The sequence below is a fragment of the Anomaloglossus baeobatrachus genome, chromosome 6, assembly GCF_048569485.1.
Source record: "Anomaloglossus baeobatrachus isolate aAnoBae1 chromosome 6, aAnoBae1.hap1, whole genome shotgun sequence".
Lineage (NCBI taxonomy): Eukaryota > Metazoa > Chordata > Amphibia > Anura > Aromobatidae > Anomaloglossus > Anomaloglossus baeobatrachus.
Window position 1 is genome coordinate 267,850,389 of NC_134358.1, and position 18,606 is coordinate 267,868,994.

The window sequence follows — 18,606 nt, forward strand, 5'->3', positions numbered from 1 at the left end:
TATTTTTTCATAGACTTCTATTGCTAATTATTGCATTGAATTTCCAAATGTGCTTTTTTCATACTGTGGGAAGTTCAGAAGCACAAAGGTAATAAATGAGAATGAATGATCTTATGATCATCTGTATGCTATGTTTTATGCTCTTTTATGTTACAGTGATTTCCATGCAACAAATGCTGTTATTGTGACTTATGCAATGCAATTTGCTAAAATCAATTTGTTTTCATTGCATGTACCGTAGTGGAATCTTGTGTTCCTGCTGTTCAAGCAAATCACTATACGGTATTTCTATTAGAAGCATAGTTTGTTCCATGGTTACTAATCTCTTAAGTGAAGAAAGGTCTTGAAGTGCACAAGAAACTAGTTTGGCACAGAAAGGCTATTGTTATTTCATCATTATCAAAATGTGCTCTTAAACAACATAATTGATTTACTGCATGTGTTATGTATTACAATGTAAATGATACAGTACTCATAATGTTGTATATATTTCCCTGGCACAAAATATATTTGATTTATTCATAACATAGAAAATGCAGTAATAATAATTATATGTAGCAAATTATTGTTGTCAAAATTCTTCAACTGCTACTAATTAAATATCAGCATAATTGTGTGCGCAGCAATAGCACTTTTCAATAGGATGAAATCCTACGTATACTTTGTAGGTCCTCATATTCATTATTCGGCATAAGGATGTTTTCCCGCAAGACATTGCATATTTTTACGTGTTAATGTAGTTTTACTGATTTTCAGGCAAAGGAAGGATAAAGAGTTAAAAGAATACAGACACTTTTGCTTGTTTTTTTTATCAATGTATTTTGGAAAATAAAACAGTTGTGCAATTAAATCCTATAAGAGATCTTTACCATTTTATTTCTGTACCTTGAGTGTATGCCAATACGCTGCAAGCTGCTGGATCATGTTTTGTGTCTAAACCAGTGGCATGTTGGGTCTGTGTGCAGTTCTTTAGCTCATCGTTTGTGAACATGCATCCAAAAACCACCATATCACAACGCAATACAAATGACCAGCAACTTAGAGAGCAAGGCTACATTCATATGACCGTAATTTTAATCCGAGCGCTGTGCATGGGAAAAAGTTGTATGCCCAGACAGCATTAAGACCAATGCTATTCAGTTTAGGAAACCATTTTTTTTCCCAAGCATTCAATGTCCATGTGAAAAGCAGCATGCATGAGCTTCTTCTTCATTCTGTAGTTCAAGTCTATGGGTGTAGAAAAATAATAATTTGTAAATTTATAAAATTTTATAAAAATTAATCAAACATAGAGCATATTGTTTTTTTTCAAACACATTGCATTTATTAAAGAAGCACTCCCATCAAAGTTTTTTTCACTATATTTTAACCCTCGAACGCATATTGGGGGCCTTTTAGACCCCCATGTTTACATTTTTGCTGTTATCTGCAAAATTACTTTAGTTAGAATTTTGAAACTCCAGATATGCCTCAAGTATGTCGTTGTTAATAATATCCAGTTGTTCATATAATTTTTTTCATAGGCATTTTGGTGTAACAATGCTTGTTTGGTGAAAACTACATCTGTACGGATTGGGGGCCTTTTAGGCCCCCGCTATTTTTATCATGTTCTCAGTAGTGTTTGTGTCGCAAGTTACTTTATTTGTACTCAGTAATGCTGGTGGAGGGGCCAGAGTGTGGATTATAACATGTGATGAAGATGTCATGTGATTTTTGGAGGGATAAGGGCATATATGATATGATATGAGGAAATTAGAAGAATCATTCGCTTTGATGATAAGCGAACTCGCGCAGCGAGGTTTGAAACAGACAAATTAGCCCCTATCGGTTGTATCTGGCACATAGTTATCAAAAATTGCACAAAACTTTACAATCCTATTACTAATGTTACTGTAGATGAGCAACTTGTACCGTTCAGAGGACGCTGCAAGTTCATACAATACATGCCCAGCAAGCCAGCCAAGTACGGAATAAAAATCTTCTGGATTTGTGATTCTGCAAATTATTATGGCATAAATGGCGTAATCTACTGTGGCAAAGAGGTTGGTGCACCAGTACAGAAGGATCTGGGGTCTGAAATAGTCAAAACTCTTGCTGTTCCAATATTCAATTCAAATAGAAACATCACCATGGCCAATTATTTCACCAATGTTGAACGAGGCAATTTTCTGCTTGCAAAAGCTATTACACTTGTTGCTACTATAAAGCAAAACAGATGAGCAATTCCAGCAGCACTCAAACAAAATCGTCAGCGTGCACTTTATGAGAGTGTCTTTTGATTCAATAACTAAGCGACTTTGGTATCTTACAAGGCGAAGAAGGAGAAATCTATGATTTTACTCAGTACCATGCATCACGATTGCAGTGTTGACAGCAATGACAAAAAATTGAAACCAGAAATCATCCTGCATTACAATACAACAAAAGGAGGTGTAGATAAAATGGATGAGATGGTGGGAGAATATTCGTGTAAAGGCCCCATCACACGGTACGATCTATCGTGCGATCGCATGAGCGATCGTACCCGCCCCAGTCATTTGTGCGTCACGGGCAATTTGTTGCCCGTGGCGCACTAAGTCATTAACCCCCTGTCACACGCACTTACCTCCCGGACGACGTCGCTGTGGGCGGCGAACATCCTCTTCCTGAAGGGGGAGGAACGTTCAGCGTCACAGCAATGTCACACTGCAGCCGGCCAATAGAAGCGGAGGGGCGGAGGTGAGCGGGGCGTAACATCCCGCCCACCTCCTTCCTTCCGCATTGCCGGCAGGATGCAGGTAAGCTGTGTTCGTCGTTACCGGGTTGTCACACGAAGCGATGTGTGCTGCCTCGGGAACGATGAACAACCAGAGCACAGAAGAAGGACCGACATTTTGAAAATGAACGACGTCTCAACGAGCAACGACAAGGTGAGTATTTTTGCTCGTTCACAGTCGTTCGTAGCTGTCACACGCTACGATATGTCAAACGATGCCGGATGTGCATCACGGAATCCGTGATCCCAACAACATATCACCCAATATATCATAGCATGTAACGGGGCCTTTAGAGGCAAACAAAACGATGGCCTGTAGTACTATTTTCAAATATGCTTCATGTAGCAGCCCTAAATTCATTTAAGTATTTATACAGAAACTCATCCGGAATGTTATGCAAAGAAGAAGGACAGGAGGCGCATATTCTTGAAGGACCTTTGTCATGAACTTGTAATGCCTCACATGTTAGAGCGAAGCAACTTGAAATGCTTGCCAAAGCAAACTAAAGAAGCAATGAAACAGTGTGGCGTACAGTTCCAGATTATTCCACAGCCAGTAGAAAGAAAACAAAAGCGTTGTTTTATGTGTCCAAGAAACTTAGAGAGGAAAACTGAGCAATATTGTTCCACTTGTAAGGAAACTGTTTGCAAAGAACATTCTTCTGAAAAAATAATATGTCAGAATTGTTTGGAAGACTAATATAATAGAAAAGAAAGTTAGAATACAACTGTAGCTGCAGCTAGTTTGCTATAGATTTCTATGCGTTTTTGTGTGTGTTTTCATTTCTTTGGGTGAAATTTGGAAAAAAAATATTTTTTGGTGTTTTCTGTGAAAAATTATAATTAAAATTTTGTCCACTATTCATATTTTATTTAGTAATTTTGAAATAAACTTGTGAAAGTTATTTAAGTGTGTTTTTCTATATTATTTGCATGGGGGCCGTTACTATGTATATTTTTAACGTCATGCGTTCTAAGGTTAAGAATACATTGCAATCATATTATATAGCTGTCGCAAGTGTGTCACGGCCAGATATATTCCTTTCTATCCTGCTGTTATTTAACAGGTAGATGTAATCTCAACTGCAGCCACTCTCTTCTGCTATTAATATCCCCGCCTCACGCGTCCCTTTGTCAGCTATAGTTCATACTATACTGTCTACTCTGAAGGAGCCTGTCTCTGGAAGAGCTTAGGTGTTTGTTTCTGTTGCAGTTTAGACGTCTCCTGCTGGAGAAGTTATGGAGTTCTAATTGTTGTAACTTTCCCCTCTTGTTTGTCTTACCTCCCTCATGTTGTCTAATTGCAGTGGTGAAACTAGTGTCTCGCTAGCCTTCATATTAGGCAAGGTGAGTTCAGAGCCAGAGAGGGCATAGGCAAGTGATTGCGTAGGGGGTACAGACTCGTGTAGGGATGTTAGGGAGTGCAAGAATCGGCCTCAGGTGAGTCTAAGGAGGTAACTTGGCTCCCCTCTCCCTAGCGCCAGGGTCGTACGTTGTATAGCTATCTTTGTGTTGCCTCTACGTTATGCCACTTGCCGAGAGTCCTCTTGTACCAGGGCCGGACTGGGACTAAAATTCATCCCTGGCATTTGGAAGCACACAGGCCCTCTTGTCGCATGGTGAATGTGTAATATCTGTGTGCACTTGTAGATTCTGTAACACGACCATATAACATACAGTCATAGCTGCGTCCAGTATTACACCTCAGTCCTATTTATTGCTTTTAGTTGCAGGACGACTTGGTGAAGCTGCTATTTTCCCTATAGGGCTGGGTCCCATAATGATAATGAAGAGGATACTGCTCTCCATATAATGCTGCGGCCTTGTCATATAGCTGATGAGCAGGGATACAAAATCAGATCCCCCTGAACTAATATTGATGACCTATTCTACAGATAGGTGATCAGGGAAGCTGTAACTTTCACTGGTGATAATTTTGGGTGCATACCACATAGGGAATGTGCAATGACATTTTTGGGTGCAGATCCCACCATGGAAACTTCTATGAAAAATACTCACAATGAATAAACATCTGCCTTTACTCGCTGTGCACAGGTTCAGGCTTTTGAAAATGTTTTAATCACTTCAGGTCTCTAAAACCACTAAGTGGTTAAAAGAAGTGACCGCTCCATTCCTCTTGTGTTTCCCTCTTGGAAAACACTCTGTGCTTTACAATGGATATCAATGAGAAGCCTCGGAAGATGCCTGGATATCTTTTGTTACATTTTCCCATCGCTTTTTCTTAAAAGCGCAATAAAGAATATGTGACAAAAACAATGGTATATATATATATATATATATATATATATATATATATATATATATATAAAACAAAAAAAAAAAAAAAAAAAAAGAAGGTCAATACCATAGGTGCTAGGAAACAACTGTAAAACTACACAGAAGAATGGTCAGGAAAAAATGCCATGGGTTTCAACATCTTCTGCTTGAAAGACATGGCAGGTCTGCTTGAGTTTAAAAAACCTTGTGTGCAAATACCCTAAGGTTTTTCGGTTTTGGAAACCCATTCCCGCATTGTTTGTTTGTTTTATTTACTCCCCAGGTCTGCCATTGTCTGCAGCGCTGGTGTCACATCACAATGACAGCGCTGCAACCAATCAAGGAGCTCAGCAGCTAACTGATTGGCTTCAGTGCTTCCGATGTGACGACAGAGATGCAGACAATTATAGACACCAGAAGCAACAACAATTTGTATTTTTTATAACAAAAAGGATGTAAGCAGTCAGCGTCATGGAAGGGGTACTTACATGAATACATCACCAGAGCCAACTTTTGAATATCTGAGGAGGATTTGGAGAGATTCTGCTGAGTTTCTGCTTCAAAAAAATGTGTAAACATATTTTAATTTACACTTTTGTGGAGCAGAAACTGAGCACAATCTTGCCAAATTCTCCTTATAATCCCAAAACAAAGTTTTGAGGATTTTTAAGCTTTAACATAGCCATGTAACTTGTTTTGGATTGTTAAATGTGTACAAATTCAGAACCACCATCAGGACATGAATGCAATGCCAGGACCACCATCAGTACATCAATGCCAAAGCAGAATCATCATCAGCACATGACCAGATCCATCATCATCACATGAATGCCACACCAGATCCATCATCAGCATATGAATGTCACACCAGAACCATCATCAGCACATGAATGCAGCACCAGAATCACCATTAGCACATGAATACAGCATCAGAACCACCATCAGTACATGAATGCAGTGTCAGAACCACAATAAGCACATGAATGCAGCGTCAGAACCACTGTCAACACATGAATGCATCATCACAACCGCAGTCAGCACGTGAATGCAGCGTCAGAATCACAGTCAGCACAATAATGCAGCCTCAGAACCGTAGTCAGCACATGAATGTAGCGTCAGAACCACAGTCCGCAAATGAATGCAGTGTCAGAACCGCAGTCAGCACATGAATGCAGCGTCAGAATCACAGTCAGCACATGGATGCAGCATAAAAACCACAGTCAGTACATCAGTAAATCACTATGCTTAGCACCATGTACAATTGTATTCCATGAACCAACAACTCCCAGCTTGGCCTTAAAAATGGTAAGGAGATGCTGGGAGTTGTTGTTATCAATATTTATCAGACTCCGGACCATATAGCAACCACATTATTGATAAGACCCAATCAGTATCACAAATAAACCCAAATTTATATACAGGTACCTTATAGATGAAATCTTCTTTGATCAGAATCATTCCCGTCCCTTTTGTCCCCACATAATACAGATATTACACATAGTGACATCATGAGATTTCATGCCTACTGCTCGTCTCTGAAGACCTCCTTCTTTGTTCTTCAGCAGCACTTCCCGACACTGTGCCTTTAAAAATAAAAGCATCATTATTCTGATCCCTAAATATAAATATCTTACACCCTGCACCCCTGAAAAAAAAAAATTCTGTGCCTCCTTCACAAAATATCTCCACCCATATACACGTTGCTCTTATCCAAAATATCTCACACACTGCTCCTCTTCAAAATATCACCCCACACTGCCCCTCTATATAATATATCCCACACACACAGCCTCTTTATATAATATACCCCCCACACACAGCCTCTCTATATAATATACCCCCACACACAGCCTCTCTATATGATATACCCCCACACACAGCCTCTCTAAATAATATACCCCAACACACAGCCTCTCTATATAATATACCTCCCACACACAGCCTCTATAAAATATACCCCCCACACAAAGCCTCTCTATGTAATATACCCCCCACACACAGCCTCACTATAAAATATAGCCCCCCACACACAGCCTCTCTATATATTATACCCCCCCACACACAGTCTCTCTATATAATATACCCACACATAGCCTCTCTATATAATATTCCCTCCCACACACAGCCTATATAATATACCCTCCCACACACAGCCCCTCTATATAATATACCCTCCCATACAGAGCCTCTCTATGTAATTTACCCACACACACAGCCTCTCTATATAATATACCAGCCCAAACACTGCCCCTCTATATAATATAGCCCCCCACATACAGCTTCTCCATATAATATACCACACACAGCCTCTCTATATAACATACCCCCCACACAGCCTCTATATATGATATACTCTCCCACACACAGCCTCTCTATATAATATACCAGCCAACACACAGCCTCACTATATAATATACCCCCCACACAGCCTCTCTATATAATATACCCTCCCACACACAGCCTCTCTATATAATATACCCTCCCACACACAGCCTCTCTATATAATATACCCTTCCACATACAGCCTCTCTACATAATATACCTTCCCACACACAACCTCTCTATATAATATATCAGCCCACACACAGACTCTCTATATAATATTTCCCCCACACACAACCTCTCTATATAATATACCCCCTCACACACAGCATCTCTATATAATAAACCCCCCACACAGCCTTTCTATATAATATACCCTACCACACACAGCCTCTCTATGTAATATACTCCTCACACACAGCCTCTCTATATAATATAGCCCCCCACACACAGCCTCTCTATATAATATACCCTCCCACACACAGCCTCTCTATATACTATACCCTCCCACACACAGCCTCTCTATATAATATACCTCCCACACACAGCCTCTCTATATAATATACCCTCCCACACACAGCCTCTCTATGTAATAAACCCCCCCACACAACCTCTCTATATAATATAGCCCCCCACACACAGCCTCTCTATACAATATACTCTCCCACACACAGTCTCTCTATATAATATACCCTCCCACACACACAGCCTCTCTATGTAATATACCCCACTTACACAGCCTCTCTATATAATATACCCTTCCACACACAGCCTCTCTATATAATATACCTCTCACACACAGCCTCGCTATATAATATGCCTCCCACACACAGCCTCTCTATATTATATACCCTCCCACACAAAGCCTCTCTAGGTAATATACCCCCCCCACACAGCCTCTCTATAAAATATAGCCCCCACACACAGTCTCTCTATATATTATACCCCCCCACACACAGACTCTCATTATAATATATCCAAACACAACCTCTCTATATAATATACCCTCCCACACACAGACTCTCTATATAATATTCCCTCCCACACACAGCCTCTCTATATAATATGCCCTCCCACACACAGCCCCTGTATATAATATACCTTTCACACATAGCCTCTCCATATAATATACCCTCCCACACACAGCCTCTCTACATAATATACCCCCCACACACAGCCTTTCTATATATTATACCCTTCCACACACAGCCTCTCTATATAATATACCCTCCCACACACACAGCCTCTCTATGTAATATACCCCACACACACAGCCTCTCTCTATATAATATACCCTTCCACACACAGCCTCTCTATATAATATACCTCTCACACACAGCCTCGCTATATAATATACCTCACACACACAGCCTCTCTATATTATATACCCTCCCACACACAGCCTCTCTATATAATATACCTCCCACACACAGCCTCTCTATATAATATACCCTCCCACACAAAGCCTCTCTATGTAATAACCCCCCCCACACAGCCTCTCTATATAATATAGCCCCCCACACACAGCCTCTCAATACAATATACCCTCCCACACACAGCCTCTCTATATAATATACCCCCCACACACAGCCTTTCTATATAGTATGCCCTTGCACAAACAGCCTCTCTATATAATATACCCTCCAACACACAGCCTCTCTATATAATATACCCCCCACACACAACCTCTCTATACACTGTGTGCAGAATCATTAGGCAAGATATATTTTAGAGGATTTTTTTCATTATTAATCGACAACTATGTTCTCAATCAACCCAAAAGACTCATAAATATCAAAGTTTAATATTTTTGAAAGTTGGAGTGTTTTTTTTAGATTTGGCTATATTAGGAGGATATATAACTATTACAATGAAGAAGTATTAGGCAACCTAATAAAAACCAAGTATATGTCCATCTCACTTGTTTGCTTTCACCAGGTAAACCAATATAACTGCACAAAATTTAGAAAAAAACATTTATGACATGCAAAAACAAATCCTCAAAAAATTAGTGACCAATATAGCCACCTTTCTTTATGATGACATTCAACAGCCTACCATCCATAGATTCTGTCAGTTGCTTAATCTGTTTACGATAAACATTGCATGCAGCAGCAACCACAGCCTCCCAGACACTGTTCCGAGAGGTGTACTGTTTTCCCTCCCTGTAGATCTCACATTTAATGAGGCACCACAGGTTCTCTATGGGGTTCAGATAAGGTGAACAAGGTGGCCATGTCATTACTTTTTCATCTTTTAGCTCTTTACTTGACAGCAATAGAGTAGTTGGATGCATATGATGGAGCATTGTCCTGCATGTAAATCATGTTTTTCCTGAACGATACTGACTTCTTCCTGTACCACTGCTTGAAGAAGTTGTCATCCAGAAACTGGCAGTAGGTCTAGGAATTGAGCTTCACTCCATCCTCAACCCGAAAATTTCCCACAAGTTCATCTTTGATGATACCAGCCCATACCAGTACCCCACCTCCACCTTGCTGCCGTCTGAGTCGGAGTGGAGCTCTCTGCCCTTTACTGATTCAGACTGTGGCCCATCCATCTGGCCCATCAAGAGTCACTCTCATTTCATCGGTCCATAAAACCTTTGAAAATCAGTCTTAAGATATTTCTTGGTCCAGTCGATGTTTTATCTTATGTTTCTTGTTCAAAGGTGGTCGTTTTTCAGCCTTCCTTACCTTGGCCATGTCCATGAATATGGCACACCTTGTGCTTTTTGATACTCCAGTAATGTTGCAGCTCTGAAATGTGGCCAAACTGGTGGCAAATGGCATCTTGACAGCTTCACGCTTGATTTTCCTCAATTCATGGGCAGTTATTTTGCGCCTTTTTTTCCCAACACGCTTCTTGCGACCCCATTGGCTATTTGCCATGAAACCCTTGATTGTTCAGTGAAGACGCTTCAAAAGTTTGCCAATTTTAAGACTGCTGCATCCATCTGCAAGCCATCTCACAATTTTGGACTTTTCAGAGTCTGTCAAATCTCTGTTCTGACCCATTTTGCAAAATGAAAGAAAGTTGCCTAATAATTAAGCACACCTTATGTAACGTGTTGATGTCATTACACCACACTCCTCCTCATTACATAGATGCACATCACCTGATTTACTTAATTGGTAGTTGGTTCTCAAGCCTGAACAGCTTGGAGTAGGACATCATGTATAAAAAGTATCATGGGATCAAAATACTCATTTGCCTAATAATTCTGCAGCCAGTGTATTTATATCCTGGGAGGTATACATATACAGTTAGGTCCAGAAATATTTGGACAGTGACACATTTTTCGCGAGTTGGGCTCTGCATGCCACCACATTGGATTTGAAATGAAATCTCTACAACAGAATTCAAGTGCAGATTGTAACGTTTAATTTGAAGGTTTGAACAAAAATATCTGATAGAAATTGTAGGAATTGTACGCATTTCTTTACAAACACTCCACATTTTAGGAGGTCAAAAGTAATTGGACAAATAAACGAAACCCAAACAAAATATTTTTATTTTCAATATTTTGTTGCAAATCCTTTGGAGGCAATCACTGCCTTAAGTCTGGAACCCATGGACATCACCAAACGCTGGGTTTCCTCCTTCTTAATGCTTTTCCAGGCCTTTACAGCCGCAGCCTTCAGGTCTTGCTTGTTTGTGGGTCTTTCCGTCTTAAGTCTGGATTTGAGCAAGTGAAATGCATGCTCAATTGGGTTAAGATCTGATGATTGACTTGGCCATTGCAAAATGTTCCACTTTTTTGCACCCATGAACTCCTGGGTAGCTTTGGCTGTATGTTTGGGGTCATTGTCCATCTGTACTATGAAGCGCCGTCCGATCAACTTTGCGGCATTTGGCTGAATCTGGGTTGAAAGTATATCCCGGTACACTTCAGAATTCATCCGGCTACTCTTGTCTGCTGTTATGTCATCAATAAACACAAGTGACCCAGTGCCATTGAAAGCCATGCATGCCCATGCCATCACGTTGCCTCCACCATGTTTTACAGAGGATGTGGTGTGCCTTGGATCATGTGCCGTTCCCTTTCTTCTCCAAACTTTTTTCTTCCCATCATTCTGGTACAGGTTGATCTTTGTCTCATCTGTCCATAGAATACTTTTCCAGAACTGAGCTGGCTTCATCAGGTGTTTTTCAGCAAATTTAACTCTGGCCTGTCTATTTTTGGAATTGATGAATAGTTTGCATCTAGATGTGAACCCTTTGTATTTACTTTCATGGAGTCTTCTCTTTACTGTTGACTTAGAGACAGATACACCAACTTCACTGAGAGTGTTCTGGACTTCAGTTGATGTTGTGAACGGGTTCTTCTTCACCAAAGAAAGTATGCGGCGATCATCCACCACTGTTGTCATCCGTGGACGCCCAGGCCTTTTAGAGTTCCCAAGCTCACCAGTCAATTCCTTTTTTCTCAGAATGTACCCGACTGTTGATTTTGCTACTCCAAGCATGTCTGCTATCTCTCTGATGGATTTTTTCTTTTTTTTCAGCCTCAGGATGTTCTGCTTCACCTCAATTGAGAGTTCCTTAGACCGCATGTTGTCTGGTCACAGCAACAGCTTCCAAATGCAAAACCACACACCTGTAATCAACACCAGACCTTTTAACTACTTCATTGATTACAGGTTAACGAGGGAGACGCCTTCAGAGTTAATTGCAGCCCTTAGAGTCCCTTGTCCAATTACTTTTGGTCCCTTGAAAAAGAGGAGGCTATGCATTACAGAGCTTTGATTCCTAAACCCTTTCTCCGATTTGGATGTGAAAACTCTCATATTGCAGCTGGGAGTGTGCACTTTCAGCCCATATTATATATATATAATTGTATTTCTGAACATGTTTTTGTAAACTGCTAAAATAACAAAACTTGTGTCACTGTCCAAATATTTCTGGACCTAACTGTACATTTGTATGTAAGATAATATTGATATTTACCAGAAAAAAGGAATATTAGATTACCTTTATGTTTGGTTGCTGTCATCCATTGGGATTGAAAGGTTTGGGACATTCCACACTTCGTTTAGTTTGATAAGAGTCAGCTTGTCAGAATTTTCAGTTGACCAGGATATGTGGCTATCAATTATGATGGCCTTGGTGACACTAAAAACATGCTCAGACAAAATGAAAGTGGCAGGGCAGGCCAACACCCCCAAGGCGTTGAGGGAAAGTTCATGCCACGTGTCCAGTTTGGATACCCAATGGTTGTACGGCACTGAGGAATCACAGAGGACGCAGATACTGTTGGCTAGGTACTCCATTACCATCTTCAAAAACTATTCCCGCCTTGTAAGAGTACAACACAGATCAGGGACTGGGTGCTGGAAGAGTCTAATGAAATTGTCCCATACCTTTGATGGTGATCTCCTGCCTCTGTTGGTCCTGCTGTGTGTCTCCCATCTTTCTTTCCCTTGGCTGGCCTAAAAACTCTGACCTCTGCCAGCAGTGTTGTCAGATGGGAATATTTTTAACAATTCTTTAACTATGGCCTTTTGGTATGACACCTTTTTGTAGCCCTCTCCACTGCCGGAAGGAGAGATATACAGTTCTCCCTGTAGCATGGGTCGAGAACGGTGCAGAAGCAGTATTCAGTTTTGACCAAAATGTTAATACAGTGAGAGTCATGAGAATGGGATTGGGACATAAAGTCTGCCATGTGTGCCAGACTCTCAAAACGGAAGACTTCCCTATCCCCACCAAAAGGACATCTCTCTATCTGATCCTCATCCCTCTCCTCCTCCTGCTCTTCTTTGTAAAACCATCCATGCTGGACAGACGAGAAGCTAGTGTTTTTAGTACCCTCTCTAGCGCAGGCAACCATCAACTGTTCTTCCTTAGCCTGCTCGTCTTCATTATCAACCAATTTGCTCTGAGAAAATGAGATGATACTAGTATCACCCTCTGTACTTTCTTGCTCCATCTCCACTTAGTCCACACACAAGGCTTCCTCTTTAATTCTGAACAGCGAGTATTTCAGTTGAAATGCAAGTGGGATGACTAGTATGATTATGGAGTTATCGCCCCTCAAAATTTTGGAGAACCATACAGATGTCAGACATTCAATGTGGATCTCTGCTCATAAAACCTTGCCAATATATGCAATATTTAGTTCTAATGCTTGGGCAGGTGGCAAACCAGTCAGTGAGGTGGCACTTGCAAGCACTGCTGCAGCACTGCCAGTCCAGCTGCAGCTGTAGTTGACTTGCGGAAATGGGTGCACCCATGGTGCACATTCATAAGTAGAGATGAGCGAACCGGTCGCGGTTCGGCTCGAGGTCGGTTCGCCGAAAGGAGGTCTCGTTCGAGTTCGGTTCGTCGAACGTTCGACGAACCGAACTCGAACCAATAGGCTATAATGGGAGGCAATCACAAACACATAAAAATGCATGATAAATGTACACAAACAGTTAATAAACATTGCCATAACACTTACCGGTCCCCGCGATCCCTCCTGCACTCTGTCTCCTGCCGGTATTCCATCCGATGATCGCTGAATCCTCCCGGTGACCAGCACTGCCAGCAGTGATGCAGGACCTATCGTGACGTCAAAATAGCCATGTGACCAGTCACGTGGCTATTATCTCATTGGCTACAGACTGGTCACATGACTATGACGCGTCATGTAGGACCTGTCATTGCACTCTCCGGTACACGGTGCACATTTGTGTATCGCCGTGTACCGGCGACATGCTCTAGCACACGGTCGACTCCCCGTTCCGTTAGGGACCGGCTAACACAGCTGGTCATTAACGGAGATCACCGTTGCCATAGCAACGCACCGTTGCTATGGTAACGCGTCTGTCAGCGTTACTGCTGTTACCGCTGACAGCCAGCAGCACTGATCTCTCACGGAGTGAAGGCTGCACGCTGCATCCCGATTGTAGTGAGGATTGTAGTGAGGATGGGCTGTGGCACCTCATCCTCACTACAATCCTCACTACTACTACACTAGTGAGGATTGTAGTGAGGATGAGGTGCCCCAGCTCATCAAGTGATGAGCTGGGGCACCTCATCCTCACTACAATCCTCACTACAATCCTGAAGTGCAGTTTCTTCAAATTCATTTAAAGGCACTTGGAACGCTGAAATTGCTGCTTATAATTTAAGCCTCTATTAAAAACCTTTTTGCTTATGGATTGAAAAAAACTCTCCAGGTATCTGAAAAATCATATTGCATTGATAGTTTCAATTGGCATTAAATAACATATGCCTTGAAGCATCACTTAATATACTATACTAGATTTAATAATTGCTCTACTACTGGCCAGGGTACTGCAACCAGACACCTGGTATCTGTTTGCTGCACTATCAATTACTAATTCTTTATTTTTACTTTGATTTTTATTTCTACCATATGTGGTTTATTCTTCTTTCTTTTTCCTTGTTCTATTGTGTGAATTGTTTTGAATAAATTTGTGTCTAAAACAAGGATAGCAATAAAAAGTATAAAATATTAATAAAAAAACCTCTTATCAGCGCTGGTTTATTGGGGATTTATTGGGCTGACAGGGGGTAATAAAGATGGAGTCTCTAATGTGTCTGTGTATTTATTTCTATTAAAGTATTTTTTCTCTGTGTGGTGTCTTTTTTTTAACCCTTTATTGGAGATTCTTAATGGCCGGGTCAAACGTGCCTGACATTAAGAATCTCTGGCTTAATACTGGCTAGTAAAACAAAGCAAGTATTAACTCATGATTACCCAACAAGCCACCCGGCTCCAGGGCTGTTGGAAGAGTTGGATACAGCGCCAGATGATGGCGCTTCTATGAGAGCGCCATTTTCTGGGGCGGCTGCGGACTGAAATTCGCAGCAGAGGCGCCCAGAAACCTCGGGCTAACCTGTGCCGCGGATTCCAATCCCCAGCTGCCTAGTTGTACCTGGCTGGACACAAAAATGGGGCGAAGCCCACGTCATTTGTTTTTTAATTATTTCATAAAATAAGTGAAATAATTAAAAAAGACGGGCTTCCCTATATTTTTGGTTCCCAGCTGAGTACAAATAGGCAACTGGGGGTTGGAGGCAGCCCTTGGCTGCCTGCTGTACCTAGCTAGCATGCAAAAATATGGCGAAGCCCACGTCATTTTTTTGGTGGGCAAAAAACTTCTGCATACAGTCCTGGATGGAGTATGCTGAGCCTTGTAGTTCTGCAGCTGCTGTCTGCTCTTCTCCATACAGACAGCAGCTGCAGAACTACAAGGCTCAGCATACTCCATCCAGGACTGTGTGCAGAAGTTTTTTGCCCCCTGAAAAAATTATGTGGGCTTCGCCATATTTTTGTATGCTAGCCAGGTACAGCAGGTAGGTACGGCTGCCCCCAACCCCCAGTTGCCTATTTGTACCCGACTGGGAACCAAAAATAAAGGGAAGCCCTTTTTTTATTATTTCATGAATTTCATGAAATAATTAGAAAACAAATGACGTAGGCTTCGCCCCATTTTTGTGTCCAGCCAGGTACAACTAGGCAGCTGGGGATTGGAATCCGCAGCACAGGTTGGCCTGAGCTTTCTGGGCCCCACTGCTGCGAATTTCAGTCTGCAGCCGCCTCAGAAAATGGCATTTTCATAGAAGCACCATCTTCTGGCGCTGTATCCAACTCTTCCAGCACCTGCCTGCTATACCTGGCTAGCATACAAAAATATGGCGAAGCTCACGTCCTTTTTTCGTAGTTTTTTGGCAAAAAAAATAAAAAATGCTTCCCTGGATTTTCCATTGCCAGTGAAGGTAACACCAAGCAGTGGGGGTTAGCAGCCAGTAGCTGCTTGGATTACCCTTAGCTAGCAATACAAAAAATGCAGCGGGAGCCCATATATATTTTTTTTAATTATTTATTTAAATAACTAAAAACAAAATGGGCTTCCCTGTATTTTGATTGCTGGACATCACAGTGCTGTAAAAATAAATCTTTAAAAAAATGACATAGCGCTCCGCGGTATTTTTGATTCTCAGCGCAGATAAAGCAGACAGCTATGGGTTGCCACCCCCATCTGCCTGCCGTTACCTTGGTTGGCAATCAAAATACAGGGAAGCCCATTAATTTTTTCTATTTAAAAAATAGTTAAAAAAAAATGACGTTGGGTCCCCCCATTTTTGATAGCCAGCTAGGGTAAAGCAGACGGCTGTAGCCTGAAAACCACAGCTGGCAGCTTTACCGTGGTTGGGGATCCAATGTGGAGGTCCCCTCAGGCTCTTTTTTATAATTATTTTATAAATATTAATAATTACACAATAAAAGTAGGGTCCCCCCCAAATTGGATCACCAGCCAAGGTAAAGCGGACAGCTGTGGTCTGGTATTCTCAGGGTGGGAAGGTCCATAGTTATTGGGCCTTCACAGCCTAAAAATAGCAGGCCGCAGGCACCCCAGACGTGGCGCATCCACTAGATGCGCCAATCCTGGCGCTTCACCCCAGCTCATCCCGTGCCCTGGTGCAGTGGCAAACGGGGTAATAAATCGGGTTGATACTAGCTGTAAAGTAACCTGAGATCAAGCCCAGCAGTTTGTTATGTCATGGCGTCTATTAGATACCCAACATCATAAACTGTCAGTACTAACAAAAAAACAAATCAACAAAAGAAATTTATTTGAAAAAACAGTCCCCAAAACATTTCCTCTTTCACCAATTTATTGTAAGAAAAAAAATAAAGGGGTCCCACGACGACTCTGGACCGTCTAGAATATGGGGGGGAGACACTCAGGGAACGTATCCCCCATTTTCTAGGAGTGCGGACCCTTCATGTGAGGAGTGTGGGTGCAATGAATCTGCACTCACTCTCCCCGAGTCCACAGCAGCAGAGTCCATGTCGTAATGTTTGCTACCAAAGCTGCAATGCCCTGCTCATGAGGTAAGGGCATGCCTAATCAGGAGAACTGCTGTAGATGAAGCTCTGCTCACTGGTATATAGGTGCTCAGAGGTAATAATAGATAAAATTAGTGAGTAACCTCGGCACTCTAAATCTCCCAGACTAAGTCAGTAAGTCACAACGGATAGTAATGCAAAATCACTCTTTATTGGTCCGTATTAAGAAAAAAAATTTTTTCATAAGCATATATGTTTTTGTCCAAAACAAGTTACAAATGACGTTTCGGCCTGAGCCTTTGTCAGATTGGACTTATCTGCATGTAATCATGAAAAATGACAATAATCAGTATCACATAATAGTGAGAGAACAATAACATAAACTCGAACAATGTAGAGGTACAATTGGGATGCAGCAAAAAAATTGCAACACAGCAAGAAATGAAACACATGATACAAATGTCATAATACAGTACAAGGACAATATAGTAATGACAAATATGGGGTCAGAGTAGGCTTAGACAGCTCTGGTACGAAAGAGATGTCAATCATAAAGTAACATGTGCAGTAGGTGTAGAGCTACACTATGCATGGCAGAGCTAATGGTTAGACCGACCATAGAAAAAGAACAGAGAAAAAGTGGAGAAAAAGTGGAGAAAAAGTGGAGAAAAAATGGAGAAAAAGTGGAGAAAAAGTGGAGAAAAAATGTAGAAAAAGTGGAGAAAAAATGGAGAAAGAGTGGAGAAAAGGTGGAGAAAAAGTGGAGAAGAAGTGGAGAAAAAGTGGAGAAAAACTGGAGAAAAAGTGGAGAAAAAATGGAGAAAAAGTGGAGAAAAAATGGAGAAAAAGTGGAGAAAAAGTGGAGAAAAAATGGAGAAAAAGTGGAGAAAAAATGGAGAAAAAGTGGAGAAAAAGTGGAGAAAAAGTGGAGAAAAAATGGAGAAAAAGTGGAGAAAAAGTGGAGAAAAAATGGAGAAAAAGTGGAGAAAAAGTGGAGAAAAAGTGGAGAAAAAATGGAGAAAAAGTGGAGAAAAAGTGGAGAAAAAATGGAGAAAAAGTGGAGAAAAAGTGGAGAAAAAATGGAGAAAAAGTGGAGAAAAAGTGGAGAAGAAGTGGAGAAGTGGAGAAGAAGTGGAGAAGAAGTGGAGAAGAAGTGGTTGTTCATGCCAGATGGGAGATAAATAATTTTTTACCGGCGCTGTCATTTACTGTAACGTGATCATCGGTGTACGGTGTATACCTGTGATCACGTGAGCGGGGACCGGAAAAAACGTCCTGAATCATGATCTCCAGGGTCTCAGCTAGCCCTGAAACCCCGGAGTTTGTCTGACGCCGGGGGGGCGTTATTCACTTATTTCTGCCTGCTGTTTATAAACGGCAGATCAGAATAAGGCTACATTAACACGACCGATCCATTTTTGCGGTCTGCAAAAAAACAGTCCGT